The following is a 23,021-nucleotide window of genomic DNA, read 5'->3' as shown; positions in this document are numbered from 1 at the left end:
TGCCCGGTGGGCGCTGCTTCTGGCACATGGGTGTGCCCCAATGGGTGGGCACACGGTGGGGGGGGGGGTTAGGTGGTCCTCAGGAGCCACACGAAATGGCCTTTGGATCACCTACTGGAAGTTAATACTTTTCCAATTCCCTTTAAACGCTTTCATTTGCCATTCAGGGGGAAAATCCTGCATGGGTATTGATCTGTCTCTAATGCTTGCCTGCTGCTCTATTTGTTAATAAAAATAGGTAAGCCACTATTATTGACAAAACAACATACATCCATACATGATGTACAAAATTTTTGGATGCTCTGCTTTAGGCTAGCAGAGCTAAAAAAAAAAAAAAATAGCATAAGCCTCGAACTCACTCAGTTGTCACAGACAAAGGCCTGGCTGGGTTTTTATCCCACCAACTTTTTATTATGGACATGTTCATGCCTATAGGAAAGGTAAGAGAATGTGGCACTTAACACCTGTGTGCCTAGATTCTGCCATTCACATTTTACTGTCCCGAGCTGTTGTCTTAACTTTTTATTTTGGCCACACGTACACAACTCAAAACTTCCCGTTGTAAACCTTCCAAGTGTACAATTCAGTGGTATTCATTATGTGCACAGTTTTCTGCTCCCATCACCACCAGCTGTCACAACACTTCTTCATCTCCCCAAACAGAAACTTGGTGCCCATTAAGCAGTAACCCCTGTCATGGTCAGCTTCATGTGTCAACGTGGCCAGGTGGTGGTACCTGTTGGTCTGGTTGGGCAAGTGCTGGCCTGTCTGTTGCAATGAGGACATTTCATAGAATTAAATCATGATCACGTCAGCTGCATCCACAGCTGATTCCATTTGTAATCAGCCAAAGGGGCGTGTCTTCTGCAATGAGTGATGCTTAATCTAATCACCGGAAGCCTTTTAAGGAGGGTTCAGAAGAGACAGGCTCTTCCTGCTTCGGCTGGTGAGCCTCTCCTTTGGAGTTCATCCAGACCCTCCATCGGAATCGTCGGCTTCACAGCCTGCCCTGCAGATTTTGGACTCTGCGTTCCCACAGTCACGTGAGACTTTTATAAATTTTATATTTGCGAGTGTTCCCTGTTGACTCTGTTTCTCTAGAGAACTCTGACTAATCCACTCCCCCTTCCGTGTGGCATGGTTAAGAGACTGTCAAGCTCATCTGCAGCCCCTCCCTCTCCTCCCAGAGGGTCGGAGAGGTGGCTGACGGGGGTGATGGCAGCCCATGTGGGGTGATGTGGGCCCCACCCCCGTAAACACCTGGTTGGCCTTTCTGGTGTGGCCAGTCCCCCCCACCCCAAGGCCGCAGGTGTGGCTGACCCCACCCTACAATTATCAGGGCTGGTCATGTCCCCCGTGAGGAACAGAAAGCATTCCTATTCCAGGAAATTTCAGAGATTCAGAGGTTGCTTCTCCAGGAACGGGGGACAAAGGCCAGCCAAGTTTTTCATTACTCTATAGTTTTGATATTAAATTCCTTTTAAAATAAACTTCCTTATGCGGCTCTTTTAGACAGCCAATTTTTAAAATATATTGCATAAGTAATACGAAACCAGGGACACAGGCATGGCAGACATCATGAAAGAGATACGGGGTGCTGGAAGGGTGGGAAATGTCTCGATATGGAAGTAATGTATGGTTGGATTTTGTCACAAGAAAACATTTTATCGTCCAAACATGGTCCCTCCCAGATTCTTTGCTCTCCCCTTTCCTGCAGAGAAAGGAATCAGAATCCATCTTCCCACTTAAAAGGAGGGTTCATATCAAACCTAACAAGGCAAGAAATGGACTTCTGAGGATCCCCCCACGAAACCTGCTCTTACAACGACCTCCCCCAACCAGAAAATGGCAAAAAATGTAACCTAGAAGTTAGGACTTAAAGGATGATTTTGATGACTGAATCATTATATAGATATTCCTTTTTGCTTCCTGGTATACTGGAGTAGACGGAAGGAAATACCTGAGATCTCTAAATGGTAATCCAGCTGTCTTGATCTCTGATAGTGATTGTTCAGCCCTTATCTTCTGCACCTGTGATCATAAAAACCCTGTGACTAACCTTCATTTGTATCCATTTATCCAGTTGTTCAACTTCAGTGTCTTGTAATCACTAAAGACAGCCCCTAATGTTTATTAATGCGGGGTCCTGGGTCAGCCCAGAACTAACCCACCCTACGTCCAAAGTTATCTTGATAACGAGACTGGGTCTAACCAAAATGGGCCCTCCTGACACGCGCAGTAGTTTAGACTTTAACCTACAAGTCACTTATTCCGCATTCCACCGTTTCTTACAAACATTCCGTGACTAAGCATGTAATTAGTCCGCACAGGCTCAGTAATGAGATCACCTCTAATTACATCAGCTGGGACCATGTGCTCATTATCCTAAGCCCCGCCCATCTTTTAATTCTATAAAACTATCAGAACTACTGTAGTTTGGGGAGACAGATTTTGGGCCGCTGGGCCATCTGCTCTCCTACTATGCGCCTAATAATAAACTTTTTCTCTGATACCCCAGTGTCTCAGGAATTGGTCATTTGAACGCATCGGGCGAAAGAATCCATGGCCCTTGTCCGGTAACAGCCTTGCATTGTGCAGGTCAGAAATCTTGGACATTTTCACACCACCCATCTGCTGTCTGCAGAGATGGGTGGTTCCATCTTCAGAGCATGTCTAGAATCTGAGCACTTCTCACTGTCTCCACCGCTACCTCGCTACCTCTCCAGTCCGGTCCCTGGTCATCTCTTGACTATTCTGCTGGCCTCTTCGCGGTCTCCCCACTTCCATCCTTGTCCTTCCATAGTCTATTTCTCAGGGTGATGCAGCTAGAGCCCAGTTCAGATCATGTCCCACCTCTGCTCAAAGCCCCCTAAATTCCACTGGGCTCCTAACTCACCTGAGACAAAGCCGAAGTCCTTAAGTGGCCGACGCAGACCCTCTGGGCCCTACCCCCATGGCCCTCTGCCTTCACCCCCTGCAGTCCTCAGTTCCCCCGCTCAAACCCGCCACACCCACCTTTCTGGTTCCAGAGCCTGCCCCAGGGCTTTTGTACTTGCTCTTCTCTATGCCTGCAATGATGTAACTCACCCCAGCGCCTCTTTCAGATCCCAGCCACAGATCACATTTTCCATGAGGTCTTCCTCACTACTGCTGTCATCTCTCTATCCCCTTCCCTGCTTTATTTCCCCCCCAAAGCATTCATCCCCACCAGGTACATGGTGCGTACATTTGCCTCTTGTCTGCCTCGAAGGGAAGCTTTCCTAAGATGGCACCTCCATCTGTTCAGTTCTTTGCTGAACCCCCAGTGCCTAGGATGGGGCCCAATATTTGGTGGGGGCTGTGCTGGTTTGAAGCTGCTAGGTACGCAGTAAAGCCATGTTCTTTTAATCCAGTCTTGTGGGGGCAGACTTGTTATCGGGTGGGACCCTGTGTTTAGGTCGTTTCCATGGAGATGTGACCCAGCCCATTCAAGGTGAGTCTTGATCCACTTACTGGGCCTTTCAAGAGAGCCCAGAGAATTTATGGAGAAGCTGAGAAAGAAAACGCCCCAGCAGAAGCCAGAAGGACCCACAGGAGCTGAGAGAGCCATTTCGGAACCATTCCAGGAGAGAAGGGCCAGCGGACGTTGCCACATGCCTTCCCATGTGTCAGAGGAACCCTGAACACTGCTGACCTTTCTTCAGTGAAGGTATCCTCTTGTCGGTGCCTTAATTTGGACATTTCCATGACCTTAGAAACTTAATAAATGTAACTTAATAAACCCCCCTTGCAAAAGCCAATGCATTTCTGGCATACTGCATTCTGGCAGCTTTAGCAAATGGAAACAGGGGCAAAGAGTGAGAGAGAAAGGAACCCAACAAATTCAGTGAGGATCCTTTCCTCAGGTGTCGCTAATGTGCTCGGTTCCTCCAAGGCAGCTCAGGCCACGTTGGTGAGGGGAGGTGAAACATCCCTGTCATCCCTGCCTGCCGGCCGCTGCCCAGCACTCGGCCACCCACGGCTTGCATCTCTGCCATCCTCATCTCGACAGCAGTGAGGTCACAGCGGTGGAGGATGAGATGGAGCCTTCCTTAAAGTGGCTGCTGGAGATATCGAAACTTTCTGTCCCGGCTTGTTTGCAAAGGCTGGCTAAGGCCAGTCTCAAGGGTCTCATCTACAATGCAGCGACTGATGGAGCTGCCCCAAAGGACGTCCTGCCCTCAGCACCCTGTGTCTCGACTCAGAAGAAAGTGGAGGCAGAGAACGAAGAACCTCAGATCAGGCGTCTGATGATGACATGGGCTCGGGGCTTTTTGAGCAAACCGCTTTTGTAGCATGTTCAATATAAAGCTGAACTCTTAGAAAGAAAAAACTTCAGCCCCCGACTGTTTTCTCGCCAACACCCTCTCCTCCCCTCAGTCACCCGCCCCCTTCCTTGCAGGCGTGTACACGGCTTTACACTTTACAAAGCACCTTCACGTGTCATCACACTCAACTCCCATGCAAACCTTTGTGTGTGAGAGACAGAGGAGTTAGAGCTCTCCCTGTCCTGATTTTTCACAGAGAAACAGAACCAGAGGACTTGCTGAGGATCGATTACTTGGTATTCATTCGACTGTACCGTTGGGCGCTGAACCATGCCCCCCGTGAAAGGCATGTTCAGGTCCCAACCCCTGGTCCTGCAAGTGCGAATATATTTGCAAAGATGTTATTCGCTGAGGTGTACCCAAACTGAAGGAGGGCGGGGCTTTTTTTTAATTGAGAAATGTCCACACACATACAGTCCAACCAGACTACGTAATCAGTGGCTTACATTGCCATCACATGGTTGTGCATTCACCACGATCATTTTTAGAACATTTGCATCACTCCAGAAAAAGAAATAAAAAGGAAAAAAAAGATCTCATACATATCATACGCCTTATCCCTCCCTCTCACCGACCCACGGTATTTCAATCTACCCAGCTGTTACCCTTTCTCTCCACCATTATTTTTTTAAATCTTTATTTGTTAATTTATTTTTACCAATCTGTCCACACCCTAGATAAAAGGAGCATCAGACACAAGGTTTTCACAATCACACAGTCACATTGTAATAGGTATATAGTTACACAACAGTCTTCGAGAAACAAGACTACTGGAACACAGCTCAACAGTTTCAAGTACTTCCCTCCAGCCACCCCAATACACCATAACCTAAAAAGGGATATCTGTATAATGCATAAGAGTAACCTCCAGGATAACCTCTCCCCTCTGTTTGAAATCTCTCAGCCACTGAGACTTTATTTTGTCTCATTTCTCTCTTCCCCCTTTCGGTCAAGAACGGTTTTTCAATCACATGATGCTGGGTCCCGGCTCATCCCGGGAGTCCTGTCCCACGTTGCCAGGGAGATCCACACCCCTGGGAGTCATGCTCCACATAGGGGGAGGGCAGTGAGTTCACCTGCTGAGTCGGCGTAGAGGGAGAGGCCACATCTGAGCAACAAAAGAGGCTCTCTGGAGGTGACTTTAGGCCTAATTTTAAGTAGGCTTAGCCTATCCTTTGCAGTAATGAGTTTCATATGGGTGACCCAAGATTGGGGGCTTAGCCTATTGCATTGGTTGTCCCCACTGCTTGTGAGAATATCAGGAATTCCCCAGATGGAAAAGTTGAATATTTCCTCTTTTCTCCCCAGTCCCCCATGGGACTTTGTAAATACTTTTTTATTCACTGCCCAAGTCACTCTGGGATATATCGGGGCATCATCCTAACCTGCACAAACCAACAAGATCTCATGCCTTATTCAAGATTCCATGTAATTGTGGTGTTCAAAATAACTATACAAATTAAATTAGACAATATGCTATCCAAAATATAAATTTTGCACCAAATAAACATCTCTCCCTTTGGTCTCTCACAGAGGTTGAAGTTTGAAAATATGGACATCATCCTTTACCCAGTGTTCTGATTTACCTTAGTCCTATTCAGATCAGCTTCATTCATATCTCTAGATGAAATCTGATCCCTTTTTCAGCTTCTTTAGCAGTTCCTGTATGGGGTAGTACTGATTGTCATAGCTTCAGAGCTCTAACTCTGTGTCTCAGGTGTCACATGAATACCTGAAGTTTCAGGGAACGATCAGGTTATATACAAACAGCTCAGTATATGAGGGTGAGTCGTAATCCAATATGGCTGAAGTCGTTATAAATAGAAAGGAAGGAGAAAATGCCATCCTGTGCATTGTCATGTGATGGGAAAGCCAAGGAATCCCAAAGCTTGCCAGTCAGCCAGAAGATACTCGAACTCCAAACTCCACACTTCACAGCTTGCATGTCTAACCACCCCGGGAGAAAGCAAGCCTTCGAGCCTCTGAAATCCCAAGCCAATAAATTCCCATTGTTAAGCCATTTCATTATATAATATTTGTTTTAACAGCTAAGAAACCAAAACATGCCTCTTCTGACTCCATGTCCAGTCATCTTTACCCGAAGCAGAAAGGCTATATGTGCCGTAGCTAGACTTGCATGCTGTTGAGTGTGGAGTTTGGTCAGATAAGACTTGAAAACTTGCCTCAACATCTTTGCAGCTGTGTGATATTGAGAAAGTTGCTAGCCCTCTCTGTGTCTCCATTTTCTCACTCATCATTGAAAGTAATAAAATGACACTTACCTTAAAGGGTTGTTTCGAGGTTTACCTGAGGTGAGATATGGAAAGTTGTGATTAACCAGTTTTTAAAAATAGGTGTTAAAATATATACATATAAGTAAGCATGTTGCTCTGTGTTCTCTCAAGCATTCCAGTGACCGCCAACTCTGCCCAGATATTTTCTCCTATCCTGGAAACACGGGATGGTAAAGTATAATGGCATCTATTTTAAAGGTAGTGAAACTAAAGCTCCTGTTTGCAAAAGGGTTTTGACACAGGGCTTTGGGGAAGAGAGTGGCTGTGAAAATTTCATAGCAACCAGAGGTGAGCCTCGGCAGTTAGGTGAGGCAGGGCTGCCAACACCCGTGGGGCCCTCATTATAACCAAGACATGATCTTATTCCGCTGGCTCCCGAGAGAACCCTGTTCCCACACGGGTTGCCACTGGCTGCAATTTACGCGACCCGCTCACGCGCGCCCTCCTCTGGGCAGAATCGCCCTCTTTCCAGAAGGCGGGCTGGGGCTGGCAGGAAAGGCTGCCGAATGGGCAGTGGGACCGCATTTAACCCTCACAGCATCTCCATAAGGTGGCTTTGCAAATATGGAAGCTGAAGGATTGAGATAGTAAGACAAACAGGGAAGCAGACGGCTTGGCAGAAGTCATGCAATAAGAGTGAGAGCCAGGATTGGACCCTAGGCTTGCCTGAAGTCAAAGTATAGATACTTTCTGCAGGGTCAAAGAGTAGATTTGAAATGGAGTCAAGTCTTCTGACTTATTTAGGAATCAAACCATGCAACTATTCCAGTATTCCATCCTATACAGAATCACAAATTATGAAGGCATCCCCCCACCGCTAGAAATAATCACTTGCACTGGTTATGCTGTGGAGTGTGGGACAGTTATCTAAATACTGTGACATAATACTCATGATTCCCAAGATAAACTGTAAACCCATTTTAAAATCACTGACCCATATATTCTATAATCTCATTTATTTAATAATAGTGTAACATGTCCATGGTGAAAAGAAATTGTGCAAAAGAATATGAACTTAAAACTAGCTGCTGCTATGAAGGAAAATGGGATAGGAAAGTGAAGAGGTGTCATTTTACTATTGTTTCTATATGGCTTGAAACAAGCATGTGTTATAAATCTTCCTATAAAGTTCAAATAAGCATTACTAGTTTCATAACTTCAAAAACCATTAAAAAATTTTTTTTCAGAATTAAATTTTATTTCACATTGATAGAAACCGTGAAAAAAGATTTACATTTTTCCACACTATCCCAAAACTTTTTATCATTAGATGTCTTACCATAAATAAGATGTTGATTTGTACTACTGAATATACTATTTATAATCTTCAAAGTAGAAGACAAAGTTTGAAAAGTTTAAATCTCAACATAAATATATGGCTTAATTATTAACATTCTATATTGTATACTGCCAAATTATTTCCATTATCAATTAGCACCCATTTATCAGATGCAATCCCATCATTGTTTTGATTAGTTGGAATGCAGAGCAAAAATTGACAATTCAAAAATACCAAGCATATATGCCAATTAAATATTAAACTGGTTGGTAATTAGCTCACATGTACTGAGTTATGACTAATCTTTATTACCCAGAAGTTTGTCATCAAATAATTTTTACCAGTAATTTGAAAATATTGACTATGTAAAATCAAAAGATTGATATTTTGATGCTTGCACAAAAAGTAATTAAAAAACGCATTTGACTAAAGTCAAAATTTCAAACTTCATTGGCAGATAAAAAGAAAGTAAAATTTTCTGATGGATTCTAATTTTCTGCAGTAGTTGGTTTCAAAAGTGCAAAATAAGTAAACTTAAACTCTACGCTACAAGAAGAATTGTCTTAGACCAAATCATCTTAGAAATTACCATTTTAGACCAAATCATCTTAGAAATTACAATTTTAACATCAAGTCTTAAATATTTCAGAACATATTAAAGTATGATCTAATTATTCTTCCAGTTGGTTACAGAAAGTTAAAGTCACAGAATTATTCCTGTTCCCTGAACTAAAGATTCTAATAAAATAAGTCTAAAATTGGAAATGCAGAGGGGCCAGCTTCTCCAGAACATCAACTAGTTCCATCCCCCTATCCTATATTATCGACAGCCCCTTTCAACATGAAAAAGTTAGAATGGGCATAACCCAAATACCCCTAAAGAGTGGGAGAAAGATCAAAGGTGGTGGTGGAGTTGTACAGAAAAAGTCAGATTTAAATGAATATGAGTGCTGAATCTGTATACTGATATTTCTTTTAGCCTCTAGTACCTTAGAACAGCTATAAATAAAAACCTAAATTTGTGGAATTGTAACCCATACCAAATTCTAAAATCTGTTCTACAACTGATTGTGGCAATGTACTTTGAAATTTAGTGCTTTTATGTGTATATGTTATTTAAAGAGAAGAAGGAGTATAACAGAGAAGATAGGATTTAACAAATGAATGTGACTGCTGAATCATTATACTGATATTTCTGTTGGTCTCCAGTGTCTTGGAGCAGCTAGAAGAAAAAATGAAAAATCATGGAACTGTAACCCATACCAAACTTTAAAATCTGTTCTACAACTACTTATAAAAATGTACTTGGAAATTTATTGCCTTTTTGTATATATATTATGTTTCAAAAAAAAAATTTACCACCAAGTTAAGATTAAATCAAGACTTTGAAATTATGCAAAGCATAAAAAGGTCAAACTTTTACTGATATTTTCTCTATTCTACCAGACTATTATTGTAGAGAAAAATGATCTATGCTTAAGTCAATATTTTATACAAAATGGAGCACAAAAACATAAAAAGCTAAAGTTCTGTGAAAATATAATGGATTTCATATAAAACTTAACCGATAAATCTTTACTAGCACCACTGATCAGACCCTGTGGAAATGAAGCCCAAGTTGGAAGCCAGCAGCTGACTGCAACTCCACCAGCCAGTGTCTGCTGTGTAGCAAGAGCAATATATAAGGATAAAGCTTCTCTGTGGGAAAATCCTTCCAAAATAATCCTGTTAGAAGGAATTCCATTCTTCACCTCTCAGTCTGTCAAAGTTTTGACGTTTTCTGCTGCCTGCTTGATTCCTGGATCAACCTCCTGTGAATTGGGTGAAATCCCAATAATATCAAACAAAGAGGGCATACTGATACTCAGATTTAACTAATGGGCATAACCAGCACATGTGGGAAGATATATTCGATAGGTGAACTTCTGATACCTGTAAAGGCTTCTGCCCATCTGTGCTGGTTTGAATCTGTGGTGTGCCCCAGAAAATCCGTGTCCTGCAATCTTCATCCAATATTGCTGGGTAATATCTTTGATTGCTTCCATGGAAATGTGAGCCAACCAATTGCGGGTGGTAACTTTCAATTAGGTAGTTTCCATGGAGATGCATCTCCACCCATTCAAGGTGGGGTTGCTTACTGGAGCTTTTAAGAGGGAACCATTTTGGAAAAAGCTGTAAAGACCACACAGCCAGAAACCTTCAGAGATGAAGAAGGAAAACACCCCCGGGGGAGCATCACGAAACAAGAAACCTAGAGAAAAAGCGAGCAGAGGTTGCCATGTTCCCCATGTGCCTTTCCAGTTGAGAGAGAAACCTTGAATGTCATTGGCTTTTCTTGAGTAAAGGTAACCACTTGTTGGTGCCTTAATTTGGACATTTTCATGGCCTTAGACCAATAAACTTGCAACTTAATAAATTCCCCTTTTTAAAAGCCATTCTTTTGCTGGTAAATTGCATTCGGGAAGCTTGCAAACTAGAACACCATTCATGCCCTGTGAATGGATTTCTTCATGAATTTTCTTCATGGATTTCTCCCAATCCATGAAGAAAAACAACCACCGTGGTGGCCTTGCATGGCTCGACAGCTGCAGTCATTAAAACTGCTTTAAAAGGCAATATTAAACTGAAAATTACATGAGTGATTCTGAGAGGTATCCTTGATTGAAACCTTAAAGATTATTATTCTCGTGTTTTGCAGCTGAGGTAAGTGAAAATTGTGTTCTGTAAATGAAAAATAACAAAAGTTAACCTTTAAAAGCACTTGCTATATATAAGCCATTGGTCTGGAATTCCTCCAATATCTTAATACATCTAACCCCACAACGGCCCTGTAATGTAGGTACTTGTGGTAGCCAGCCTCCAAGATGGCGCTCCACGATCCTGGTACACATGCCCCTGTACCGTCCACTCCCACACTGAATAACCAACTGGTGTAACCAACAAGTTATTGAGGAAATTACAGTGTATAACTTCTAAGGCTCAGCCATAGAAGACATTGCTGCTTCCCACCTTGTATTCTCACTTAACTCAGCTGAGACACACCAGCTGCCATGTTGTGAAGATATTCAAGTCATGCTATGGAGAGCTCCACGCAGAGAGAAACTGAGGCTGCCTGCCAATATCCCCAATCAACCTGCCAGCCATATGAGTGAAGCCTCAGAAGGGGAACCTCCAGCCCCATTCAAGCCTCTAGAAGCCCACAGCACCTGGGACATCTTCACTGCAAATTTATCAGAGACCCTGGGTCAGAACGATCCAGCTAAGATGCCCCCAAATACCTAACCCAAGAAGTCATGTGAGAGAACAAATGTTTGTTTTACCTCTGCGTTGAGTAAATTTGTAATACAGCAATAAAATAATGCATTGCTCTTGATGTTATCATGCCCCATTTACAGGCAAAGAAAGGTCAAACAACTTGCTGGTCATCTACTAGTAAGGGGTGGGGTTGGGGTCACAGCCCAGGTAAACCACTCCCAAAGGTGGGGCAGTTAACGTCAACACCAACAGAGATATGACGGGGTCTCCTGCTCTCCCACCTCCCATCAGTCCTTCCCACACATGCCCCCACCCTCCTCAGTGAGTTTCTCGCTTCATTTGCAGGCAATACAATATGCAACCTTGAGGCCACCATGTGGCTTTGTAATGTCTTTGGCACTTGACCTTCAAACACAAAAGACAAGGCCCAGGGAACCATGAAGTGAAGGTCCCTGGCAGGACACTGATGCTGTGGTCTGTAGGTGCGCTGTTTTCATGAGAGCTGCTCACCCATCCGTGAGGGAGAGGGCACCCTGCTCTTGGCCTAAGAAGGAAAACAACTTTTAGTCTCCCTTCTGTCACATCAGCACCAGATGCATCTGAGTGCTTAAATCCCGCCTCTGACTACATCAGGCTCAGAAGTAACAATTCATCTATAGTTGCAGATGTTGTTTTTAGGGCTTAAATGACAATTTTATTGCTCCTCCAACCTTGTCTTTTGAAATATTTCAGCTCAAAAGCAAATTGCAAGAATGGTACAGTCAGTAAATACTCCCTTTATTACCTCATCTAAAATGTTCACATTTTAACAGATTTGCTTTCCTTCTCTCCCCCTCCCCCAATTCTCTCTTCCTGAAGCATATGAGAGTTAATTACAGACTTCTTGATGTGTCATCCTTGCATTAGTTTCTTGTGGCTGCCATAACACATGACCACAAACTTCACTTGATTTCGGTATCACCAGGTTGGAATCCAGGTGTCGGCAGTGCTGCACCCCACTAGAGGCTCCAGGGGAGGATTTATTTCTTGCCTATTCCAGGTTCTGGCTGCTGCTGCAGCAGCCACTGCCTCCAAGTCACATTGTCTCCTGTCCTGCCTGTGGCTTCTCCTCTGTCTCTGAAATCTCCCCTTCCCCACTCTGATAAGGACACATTCTCTGCGTTTGGGGCCCACTTGGAAAATTCCGGATAATCTCCCCCTTTCAAGATCTGTAACTTCTTTCCCATATAAGGTGATTGCAGAGCTCAGAAGTCCTCAAGACCACCCTCACTTCCGACATCAAACTGCAAGTCTGGGGGCCCCCAAGACCAGCATCCCACTTCTGACACCAACTGCAGAGTTTGGAGGTTCCCAAGACCACCCTCAATTATATACTAGAAGGACTCGCAGAACTCACTAAAGAAACTATGCTCCGTGAAAGGACACAGGTTAAAAGCAGTCCACAGAAGAGAGGCAGGAGGCAGAGCCAGAGGCCTGCACACACAGCTTCCAGCCATCCTCTCGCAGTGGAGTTGTGGATAGCGCCAAACTCTGCCGGCAACGGTGTCCGACAATGCGCACAGACTACTGCCCACCAGGGAGGCTCCCCCGGGATGTGGATGATTGCCTGCACGACTGACCTTTACCAGGCCCTCCAAAGGTAAAGCTGATACCACGTGGGATGGCCTGCTCTCCCCAGTCCCTCGGAGGCTGAGCTGTACCAGGTGGCCCTAAGGCCCACCATAAATCACACTGTTAGACTATCTCTGCTGCCCAAGGCGCCCAGATAAACAAACACAGGCCGGACATTCTGAGAGCTTAGAGTCCACCTCCCAGGAACTGAAAGCAAACGCCAGACCTCTCTCTGAGCAAGGATGACTCTTTCCTACACAGTCATATTTGCAGCTTCTGAGGTTCCAGTCCTGATTTCTTTAAGCTGGACGTTTTTCAGCCTACCAGATCCCTAAATACATTCCTAAATATCTCCTAAGAACAAGGACATCCTCCTGCATCCCCACAATACAATTATCACGCTGGAGAAATGTGACATTGTTATAATCTATTTTCTAATGCAACCCAAATTTAAATTTCCCCAATTATTCCTACATTGTCTTTTTTAAAAAAACTTTTTTTATTGTATAGTATAACATGTATACAAAGCAAAGAAATAAAAAAGCAATAGTTTTCAAAGCACTCTTCAACAAGTGGTTATAGGACAGATCCCAGAGTTTGTCATGGGCTACCATACCATCATCTCATATTTTTCCTTCGAGCTGCTCCAGAATATAGGAAGCTAGAGGGCCTAAAATATTTTTTTCTAATCACGATTGACTTCTTTTCCTTCTTTTTTTGTGAAAAATAACCTATATACAAAAAAGCTATAAATTTCAAAGCACAGCACCACAATTAGTTGTAGAACATATTTCAGACTTTGACATGGGTTATAATTTCACATTTTTAGGTTTTTACTTCTAGCTGCTCTAAAATACTGGAGAGTAAAAGAGATGTCAATTTAATGATTCATATTCATATTCATTTGTTAAATCCAACCTTCACTGTTGGATTTATAACATAACTCCATCACCACCTTGGATCTTTCCATCCTGCTCTTTAGGGGTGTTTGGGTTGTGGCAATTCTAAATTTCTGATATTGGAAGGGTCTGTCACTAACATGGGGTAGGGAGATGGAACTATCTGATGTTCTGGAGAGGCTAGGCTAGGTTTCAGGACTTATCTGGACCAGGGACACATCTGGAGTTTGTAGGTTTCTGGAAAGTTACTCTAGTGCATGAAACCCTTGTGGAATCTTATATACTGCCCTAGGTGTTCTTTAGGGTTGGCTGGAATGGTCCTGGTTGGGGGTTGGCAGGTTATGATAGGTAGCAAGGTCTAACTGAAGCTTGCATAAGAGCAACCTCCAGAGTAGCCTCTCAACTCTATTTGAACTCTCTCTGCCACTGATCCTTTATTAATTACACTTCTTTTCCCCCTTTCAGTCAAGGTGGAATTGTTGATCCCACAGTGCCAGGTCTGGATTCATACCTGGGAGTCATCTCCCATGTCGCCAGGGAGACTTTCACCCTTGAACGTCATGTCCCACATAGAGGGGAGGGGAATGATTTCACTTGCAGAGTTGGGCTTAGAGAGAGTGAGGCCACATCTAAGTAACAACAGAGGTCCTCCAGAAGTAACTCTTAGGCATGCCTATAGGTAGTCTAAGCTTCTCCACTACCTACATAAGCTTCACAAGAGTAAGCCTCATGATGGAGGGCATGGCCTATTGATTTGGATATCCCTAAAGTTTGACACGGTATCAGGGAATTCCCTGATGGTAAGGTTTAATAGTTTCATATTCTTTCTCTCCTCCCTCAGGGGATGTTGCCAATACTTTTTGATTATCTGCTTCACATACTCTAGGATGTATCCAGGCGTTACAATAATCTATACAGGATTAAAGGACTTCTTTCTGATTCTGTGCTCTCTGTGTTTCAGTTGTTCAAATGAGCTATACAGATAGGTTGAATTAGATTATGTACTACAGAAAATTTCAGCTCCAAGTAAACTTTTCTTCCATTGGTCTCAAAGAGTATGTGTGGTTCTAAAATATAGACGCTGTCTTCCTTACCCCATTGTTCTGAATTACTTTAACCTCAACCTGTTCAGCTTCGTTTTTATCTCTAAATATAAGGTTATATATATAAAACAGTCTCTCAAAACCCAGAAATAATAACCACCACTCTGGACTTAATGTGTCTGCTCTAAAAGCTTACAATCGACACACCTGCTTTCTTAGAAGCATTTTCTAAAGGTGACCATACCATCTAACAATGTCCTTTTTCACTCTTTTTTTTTTTTTTTTTGCATGGACAGGTATTGGGAATCGAACCCAGGTCTTCGGAATGGCAGGCAAGAACACTGCCTGCTGAGCCACCATGGCCCACCTCTTTTTAACTGTTTTTAGAAATATCTAGAATCCACTGGAGGATCATGAATTGCTTTTAGTTTCATGTCTCTTAATTCTCCTTTAGTTCAGAACAGTTTCCACTGGGGGGAAGGGTTCTTTATCCTGAAGAATGTCTCACAATCTGGATTTGTCCTTTTGGACAAATGGATTTTGTTTAACCAAATGATGGTTTGTTTATTTGAATGGATTCAGGTTTAACAGCTTTGGCAGGAAAACTAGACAAATGAAGTTGTGTTCCAATAGGAGCCCTGTCTCATTGGCGTCATTAAGCTGAATCTCTTGTTTAATGAAGTTCTAACAGATTTCTCCATGTGCTGATAGTCTTTGTTCCATAACGGCAATCACAAACTGTGCTGGGATTTTCTGAAATTGCAAAGATATGATGGACCCAAGTCTTGACCCTGTGGAAAGATCCCCAAAAAGAATCACAAGTCTTAACAAAGGAATGTAATTTACAGGCACAACCAAAATGCTAGCAAGTCACAGTGTTCCAAGCTTGGTGCTTCAAAATTCCTGTATGTAAAACTTATGAAGTATGTAACAACATGGATGGACCTTGAGAACATTATGCTGAGTGAGACTAGCCAAAAACTAAAGGACAAATACTGTATGGTCCCACTGATGTGAACGGACATTCGAGAATAAACTTGGAATATGTCGTTGGTAACAGAGACCATCAGGAGATAGAAATAGGGTAAGATATTGGGTAATTGGAGCTGAAGAGATACAGACTGTGCCACAGGACTGGATACAAAAAACTCAGAAATGGACAGCACAATAATACCTAACTGTAATGTAATTATGTTAAAACACTGAGTGAAGCTGCATGTGAGAATGATAGAGGGAGGAGGGCTGGCGACATAAATGAAATCAGAAAGAAAGATAGATGTTAAAGATCGAGATGGTATAATCTAGGAATGCCTAGAGTGTATAATAATAGTGAAAGGTACAATGTACAAATTTTAAAAATGTTTTTGCATGAGGAAGAACAAAGGAATGTTATTATTGCCGGGTGCTGAAAATAGATGATAATTAATACTTTAAAATGTCACCTTCTGTGTGAGACTAAAGCAAAAAATGTTTATTTGTTACGAAATTTAGATTTTGACTAGAGCATTTCCTAATATAACTCATGTAGATAGTTTGATTGAATGTCATAAGTACTTGGAATCTCAGATAGCACATGAGATTTTGTTGGTTTGTCCAGAGTGATGCCCCGATGAATCCCAGAGTGATTTGATCAGTGAGTGGAAAAGTATTTGCAAGCCCCCTTCGGGGAATGGTGAGAGTGGGGAGAAATTCAACTTCCCCAAGTTGAATTCTTGATATTCTCACAAGCAGTGAGGACAACCAAAGTTATAGGCTGAGCCCCCAGGCTTAGGGTTTGTTCACATGAAACTTAACCCCACAAAGGATAGGTCAAGTCTACTTAAAATTTAGGCCTAAGAGTCACCCCCAAGAGAACCTCTTTTGTGGCTCAGATGTGGCCCCTCTCTCCAGCCAACAAGACAAGCAGTCTCACCACCCTCCCCCTTTCTGCGTGGGACATGACTCACAGGGGTGTGGACCTTCCTGGCAACGTGGGACAGAGATCCTGGAATGAGCTGAGACTCAGCATCAAGGAACTGAGAAAAATCCTAGAATGAGCTGAGAATTAACATCCAGGGATTGAGAGAACCTTCTCGACCAAAAAGGGGAAGAGTAAAATGAGACAAAGCGTCAATGGCTGAGAGATTCCAAACAGAGTTGAGAGGTTATCCTGGAGGTTATTCTTATGCATTAAGTAGATACCACCTTGTTGTTCAAGATGTAGTGGAGAGGCTGGAGGGAACTGCCTGAAAATGTAGAGCTGTGTTCCAGTAGCCATGTGTCTTGATGATGATTGAACAATGATATAGTTTTCACAATGAGACTCTGTGAATGTGAAAACCTTGTATCTGATGCTCCTTTTAGCTACTATATCAACAGAAGAGTAGAACATATGGAATAAAAATAAATAATGGGGGAACAAATGTTAAAATAAATTTAGTTTGAAATGCTAGTGGTAAATGAAAGCGAGGGGTAAGGGGTATGGTATGTATAGTCTTCTTTTTCTCTATTATCATTTTATTTCTTTCTCTGTTGTCTTTTTATTTCTTTTTCTAAATCGATGCAAATGTACTAAGAAATGAAGAACATGCAACTATGTGATGATATTAAGAATTACTGATTGTATATGTAGAATGGAATGATATCTAAATGTTTTGTTTGTTAATTTTTTTAAATTAATAAAACAAAGCTTAGAAAAAAATTCCTGTATGTAGTAAACTGAATTATGCACCCCCTCAACAAATGTGACCTTAATATTAACCCATTCCCGTGGGATTGAGCCCGTTGTGAATAAGGCCTTTTGAAGATGTTGCTTTTAATTAAATTGGGGCCCAGGTGAATCTGGATTACTGGGTGTGCCAGTTTGAAAATATTATATACCTCAGAAAAGCCATGTTTCAATCCTGATCCAATCTTGTGGATGCAGCCATCTCTTTTAATCTTAATTCAATATCGTAGGGCAGACACTTTTGATTAGATTATCTCCATGAAGAGGCGGCACACCCAATTGTGGGTGTGACTTTTGATTAGATGGAGATGTGACTCCACCTATTCCAGGTGGGTCTTGATTACTTTACCAGAATCCTTTAAAAGAGGAAACATTGTGGAGAGAGTCAGAAACTACAAAAGCCTTAGAGCCAACGACGGGGAGAGTAGATGCAGTTGCTTGGAGAACAGTTACTTCAGAGAACAGAGACACGGATGTTTGGAGCTGCTTGGAGCCCAGCAGACATCGCCATGAGATGTTAAGCAAGCCAGAACCTGGAGAGAGCCAAAGGAAGCCAAGAGATGGTCAACCCCAGAGAAGCAAAGTGAGGAACCCCCACAGGAACAGAGGCTGAAAGCACAGAGCCCAGGAGCAAGGGACCAGCAGATGACAGCCATGTGACTTCCCAGCTGACATAAGTTCCAGTCCCATCGGTCTTTCTTGAGTGAAGGTAACCTCTTGTTGGCGCCTTAATTTGGACACTTTCACTTTCTTAGAACTGTAAACTTGTAACTTATTAAATTCCCTTTATAAAAGCCGTTTCAGTTTTGGTGTATCGGATCACGGCCGTTTGCAAACCAAAGCATTGGAGTTCTTTGTAAACAGAGGGAAAGACAGAGAAAGCAGTGGAAAGAAGCTGGAAGTCAGTGGAGCCTGGAGGAGAAAGGGGGAGACACTGCTGTGAGCACAGCCATGTGACAGAAAAACCAAGGACCGAGGAAAACCAGCAGCCAGCCCCGGAAAGCTACAGCCTTCAGGGAGAAAGCACTGCCTTGCTGGTGCCTCAATTTTGGACTTCTCCTAACCTCAGCACTGAGCCAATAAATTCCCACTGCTCAAGCCAACCCATTGTATGGCATTTGTTCAAGCAGCCAAGAAACTAAGATGCCATATAAAGTCACAACCTCAGCAAAGTGATCAAAATTAGTAAGGCTAAGAATGGGACAATTTGAAATCACTTGCCTCCTGAGGTTGATATAATTTGAAGTATACAAACCCATAAAATGTGGGTGCACTGGTGGTTCAATGGTAGAATACTCGCCTTCCATGCGGGAGACTCGGGTTCGTTTCCCAGAGCATGCACCCACAAAAACAAACAAACAAACAGAAAACATAAAATGTCCCCAATAAGACTGGAAACTAAGGGTCATCAATTTTTACATAGCAAATTAGGGTACAATTACATTTAAAAAGAAGAAAAAAGCAGTACTATCATTTACTAGCACCAATATATACGGAGGGGAAATTATAGTATTTGGCAAACTCTTATATAACATCCACTAAGAGCAGGCGATGTTCTAAGTGTTTTACAGAGCCGACCTCATTCCATCCTCTTAAAAATCTTGGGTGGGGGCTGGTTAGGGTCTAGGGTGAGGAAAGCGTGGGAGTGGGGAATCAGGGCGCATATAAGGAAGGTCTCATTCTCCAGGATGTGCAAGTGAGGGTCTCCTTCCATGGTGCATCCTAGGCTCCCTGCCTACCTTACTCTGGTCCTAACCCTGCAATGGGAGGTAAGTATTGTTATCATTTGATAGATGAAGAAACGGAAGCACAGAGAGGTTTAGTAACTCACCCCAGGTCACATAGCTAGTGAGTGGCAAAGCCAGCTGTCAAATCCAGGCTGCCTGCCCCCAGAGACCATATTCAACGGCATTGCTTGCAAGTAGAACATTTTAACATGAAAAGGTAAGAAGGAGTAAGAGAATAAAAAGACAAGCCACAGACTGGGAGAAAGGGTTCATAAAACAAATCTGATAAAGGACTGGTGTCTCAGATATGAAAAGAACTACTAAAAATGATTTAAAAAAAATTAAAAATGGGTAAAGATGTTGAACAGGCACCTCACCAAAGAAGATAAAGGGATGTCAAATGAGCACATGAAAAGATACTCGATATTAGGAACTGCAAATTAAATCAGCAGTGAGCAGGTCACGTGGTGAGGGTGGGAGCGAGCCCGTGGCCTCTGTCTGTAGCCTGGCCCGTGGCGTCCAGCGCGGTGCCACAGGAATTGGCTCCCCGGACTGATAACCCGCCACCCCCGCAGCTTCCACCCTGGGGTCCTCAAGAGCCTGAGAGGCCCCCTGGGGGAAGCGCTGGAGGAGGCCTTACAGAGGCGGCTGGCGGCTTCTGAGCATCCCGATGCTGTCCAGCTGACCCAGAGACCAAGGTGACCTCAGTGTTTGAGCACGTGCACCAAGGCCTAAGGACTTACCTGAACAAGGCACCTCCCCAGGTTTGCCAGGGGAGACCATCGAGGATCTGACGCACCCGTTTCTAAGAGGCCCAGATTTCCTTCCTCCCAACTGCCTCGTTCACCGAGACCTGAAGCCAGAGAACATTCTGGCGACAAGCGGCGGGACGGCTAATCAGGCTGACTTTGGCCTGGCCGGACTCCGCGGCTTCCAGGCGGCCCTTACACCTGCGGTGGTCGCGCTTGGGCACGGGATTTCCAAAGTGCCTCCGCAATCTGCATGTGCACGGCCTGTGCACACGTGGCGTGTTGGCTGCGTCTCTGCTGAACCGTTTTGCCAGAAGTCTCTCTCAAGTGGGAACTCGGAAGCTGAGCAGTCAGGCAAACTCTCTGATCTGATCGAGTGGTCCCAGAGGATGACAGGCCTCGTGGTGTGTCCCCACCCCAGGAGCCTTTTCCCGTAGAGGGTCCAGCCTGGTGCAGTCAGGGTGCCTGAGGTGGGGTGGAGTCTGGAGACCAGCTGCTGCGGGGAATGCTGACTTTTTTTTTTTGTGTATGCTGTATGGTGGGGTCACATTTCATTCTTTCTCCATGGGAGCACCCCGTTATTGCAGCACCATTTGTTGAATTTGGTTTGTTTGTTTTTGTTGGTTTCTTTCTTTCTTCATTCGGGAAGCTCAAAGCCGGGTCTCCCATGTGTCGGGTAAGTATTCTACCACTGAGCTACCCTCACACCCCTGGAAATGCTGACTTTTAACCCACATGAGGGAATCTCTGCCTTGGAGCCCTACAGCCCTCTTTTCTACAAAAGGGAGAAGGTGGTCTGGATTGAGTGATGGAGTGACTGCCAAAGGGCCAAAAGAAGGAAGAAAATCTGCCGTTTCCCTTCTTTGAACACTTAAGTGGAGAGACCCCCTACCCCCCCACTAAGACAGCCATCACCCCCTTCTCCTCTGCCTGCATCTCCGAGGTCATGGAAACCCCTCCCCCAACATTGTACAGAGGATATTTTGCTGCCTTAATGACGTTCTTCTCCCACTCCTCTTTTTGAGGCATAACCTTCTCCTGCCCCCTATTTCGCTACACCAAAGAGTGTGTCCCCTCTTCCTCTCTTCCCTACCTTGATATTGGGGTTTGTTTTTACACAAGATAAAACAAAACAAAACAGAAAACACCAATGAGATAACACTAAATTAGAATGTTAAAATCCAAAACACTGACAACACCAAGTGCTGGAGAGGATGCAGAGAAACAGGCAAGCTCATTCACAGCTGGTGGGAATATGAAATGGTACAGCTGCTTTGGAAGACAGTTTGGCAGTTTCTTATCCAAGTAAAACATAGACTTACAGTATAATCCAGCAGTCACAGTCGTAGGTATTTACCCAAATGACTTGAAAACTGAGGTCCACACAAAAACCTGCCAACAAATATTTATAGCAGTGTGTTAAAAGAGAAACTTTTCACACAATTTAGGACCTCAGAGCTTTACTGAGCAATTCATGAATTGCACAGCCTCCAGTTCAGAGTCAACGGGCTGTCAAAGGAATGGAAAGAGAGCACCTGCTTACGTGGGATAACATGGAAGCAAATAAAAAATGTTCTGATTAGCCAATCGGATTTACATCTACTTAGACATTAAGTTCCCATTATACATGGGCTGGGGGGTCTTATAAGGTGTGGGGCAGATATACACTGATTAGTACGGTATGCGTGTCCATTCTGATAAGCTGTTTCTACTGGACTGACATATCAATTTATCACCAGTTGTTGCTTATTTGCATTCCATTGGTCCATTTTCTCAGAAAGTCCCTGCAAGTCAGTTGTTTTTATCTTCTGGAAAATGCATTCTTAGAAAGGGACCCCTCCCAGCAATGCTTCATGCAGTGGCTGTTTTATTTTACTTAATAGTTCCCCCTTCTGGTCATTTTTCCAATGATCTCATTGGAAACTCAACTCCAGTCAGCACTATTGGTTTCTTTTCTTGCCAAGACTCTATAAGTCGTTTTATTCCTTTTCTCCATTTACTTTTCTGTGTTTGTTTCCTTTGTTGCTTGCAGTGAAGTTTGGTGGGTGGCCATTCAATTATTTTTAAGAGCCTTAGAATGGGTTACTTACTCAGTTGAGTGGGTTTTGGGTACAGCCCTCACTTTGATTCAGGCTGTCTATATTTTTATTTTTATTTTTAGCCTTGGATCCACTGGAGATAGTCCCACATCTATCTTATTTTCCTTTTTAATAGCTATCTTAAATGCAACTATCAGTCTTGATGAATTTAAATAGAACCATGAAACAGGGTTCGTGCAACAAAAAACAGACATATAGACTGATAATCACAATTAATTGTATAAATCCAGAGGGTATTAGTTTGTCCCCATATTCCATTAAACTAAGAACCTAGGTCAGGAATTCGGGCTGTCCATTGAAATGTTTCAGCCTGACTGACATCATGAAACACTTTTACTCAGTCCTTAAAAATATTTGGCCTACTTATCACTGTGCAAAACTTATCAACATAAAAGCAACATTATTTGTGGGCAGTCCATGTCTCTCGAGCCAATCTGTTTGTAAGACCACTGAGATGCTTGGCTGTCCACTTTAGCCTGGAGGGCCGCTAAGCTCTTTTTCCCAACTTTAGGTGTATTTATTACTGCTCACTGGGTCACGTGCTCCTAGGGAAGGTATGACAGTGCATATGAAGGACTGGAACTCTGCAGTATGGTGGGTCAAGAGATTGGGAGTTTTCCACCTTTGTCAGTTAGAGGCTTGCTATATGAGAGATCTTAAGTTAGCGCTCTGACTGGCATTTAAGGTAGATGATATATCCAAGATCACAGGATCTGGTCGGATTTCCAGGTAGGTACAAAACCATGCAGCTATCTGCAGTTTACATAGGGGACACAGTAGTTCAATAGACATTGAACAGGAGTAGAATCTGATAATGTACCTGAGTGAGCTCTTGCTTTCTACTGAAGCACAGGATTTCTCTCTGCAATCAATGCAGTTAGTCACCCTTCTCCTTCTACTTCTTTTTGTTGGTAATGTTTACAACAGCAAACTTTATTATCTTGCAGCTTCAACATCAGAAGTCTGAAATGTGCTTTCTGGGGGCTGAAGCCAAAGTGCTGTTTCTGGAGGC

General features: G+C 43.3%; 1 pseudogene; it reads left to right on the top strand.

Annotated features, from left to right (window-relative positions):
• Positions 1 to 19,196: 19,196 nt before the first annotated feature.
• Positions 19,197 to 20,379, top strand: LOC143666770 (cyclin-dependent kinase 4 pseudogene; annotated as a pseudogene).
• The last annotated feature ends 2,642 nt before the right edge of the window (positions 20,380 to 23,021 follow it).

The sequence above is a fragment of the Tamandua tetradactyla genome, chromosome 23 (assembly GCF_023851605.1).
Source record: "Tamandua tetradactyla isolate mTamTet1 chromosome 23, mTamTet1.pri, whole genome shotgun sequence".
NCBI lineage: Eukaryota > Metazoa > Chordata > Mammalia > Pilosa > Myrmecophagidae > Tamandua > Tamandua tetradactyla.
Note: the sequence above shows the minus strand (reverse complement) of the source record. Positions and strands in the feature narration are given on the sequence as shown.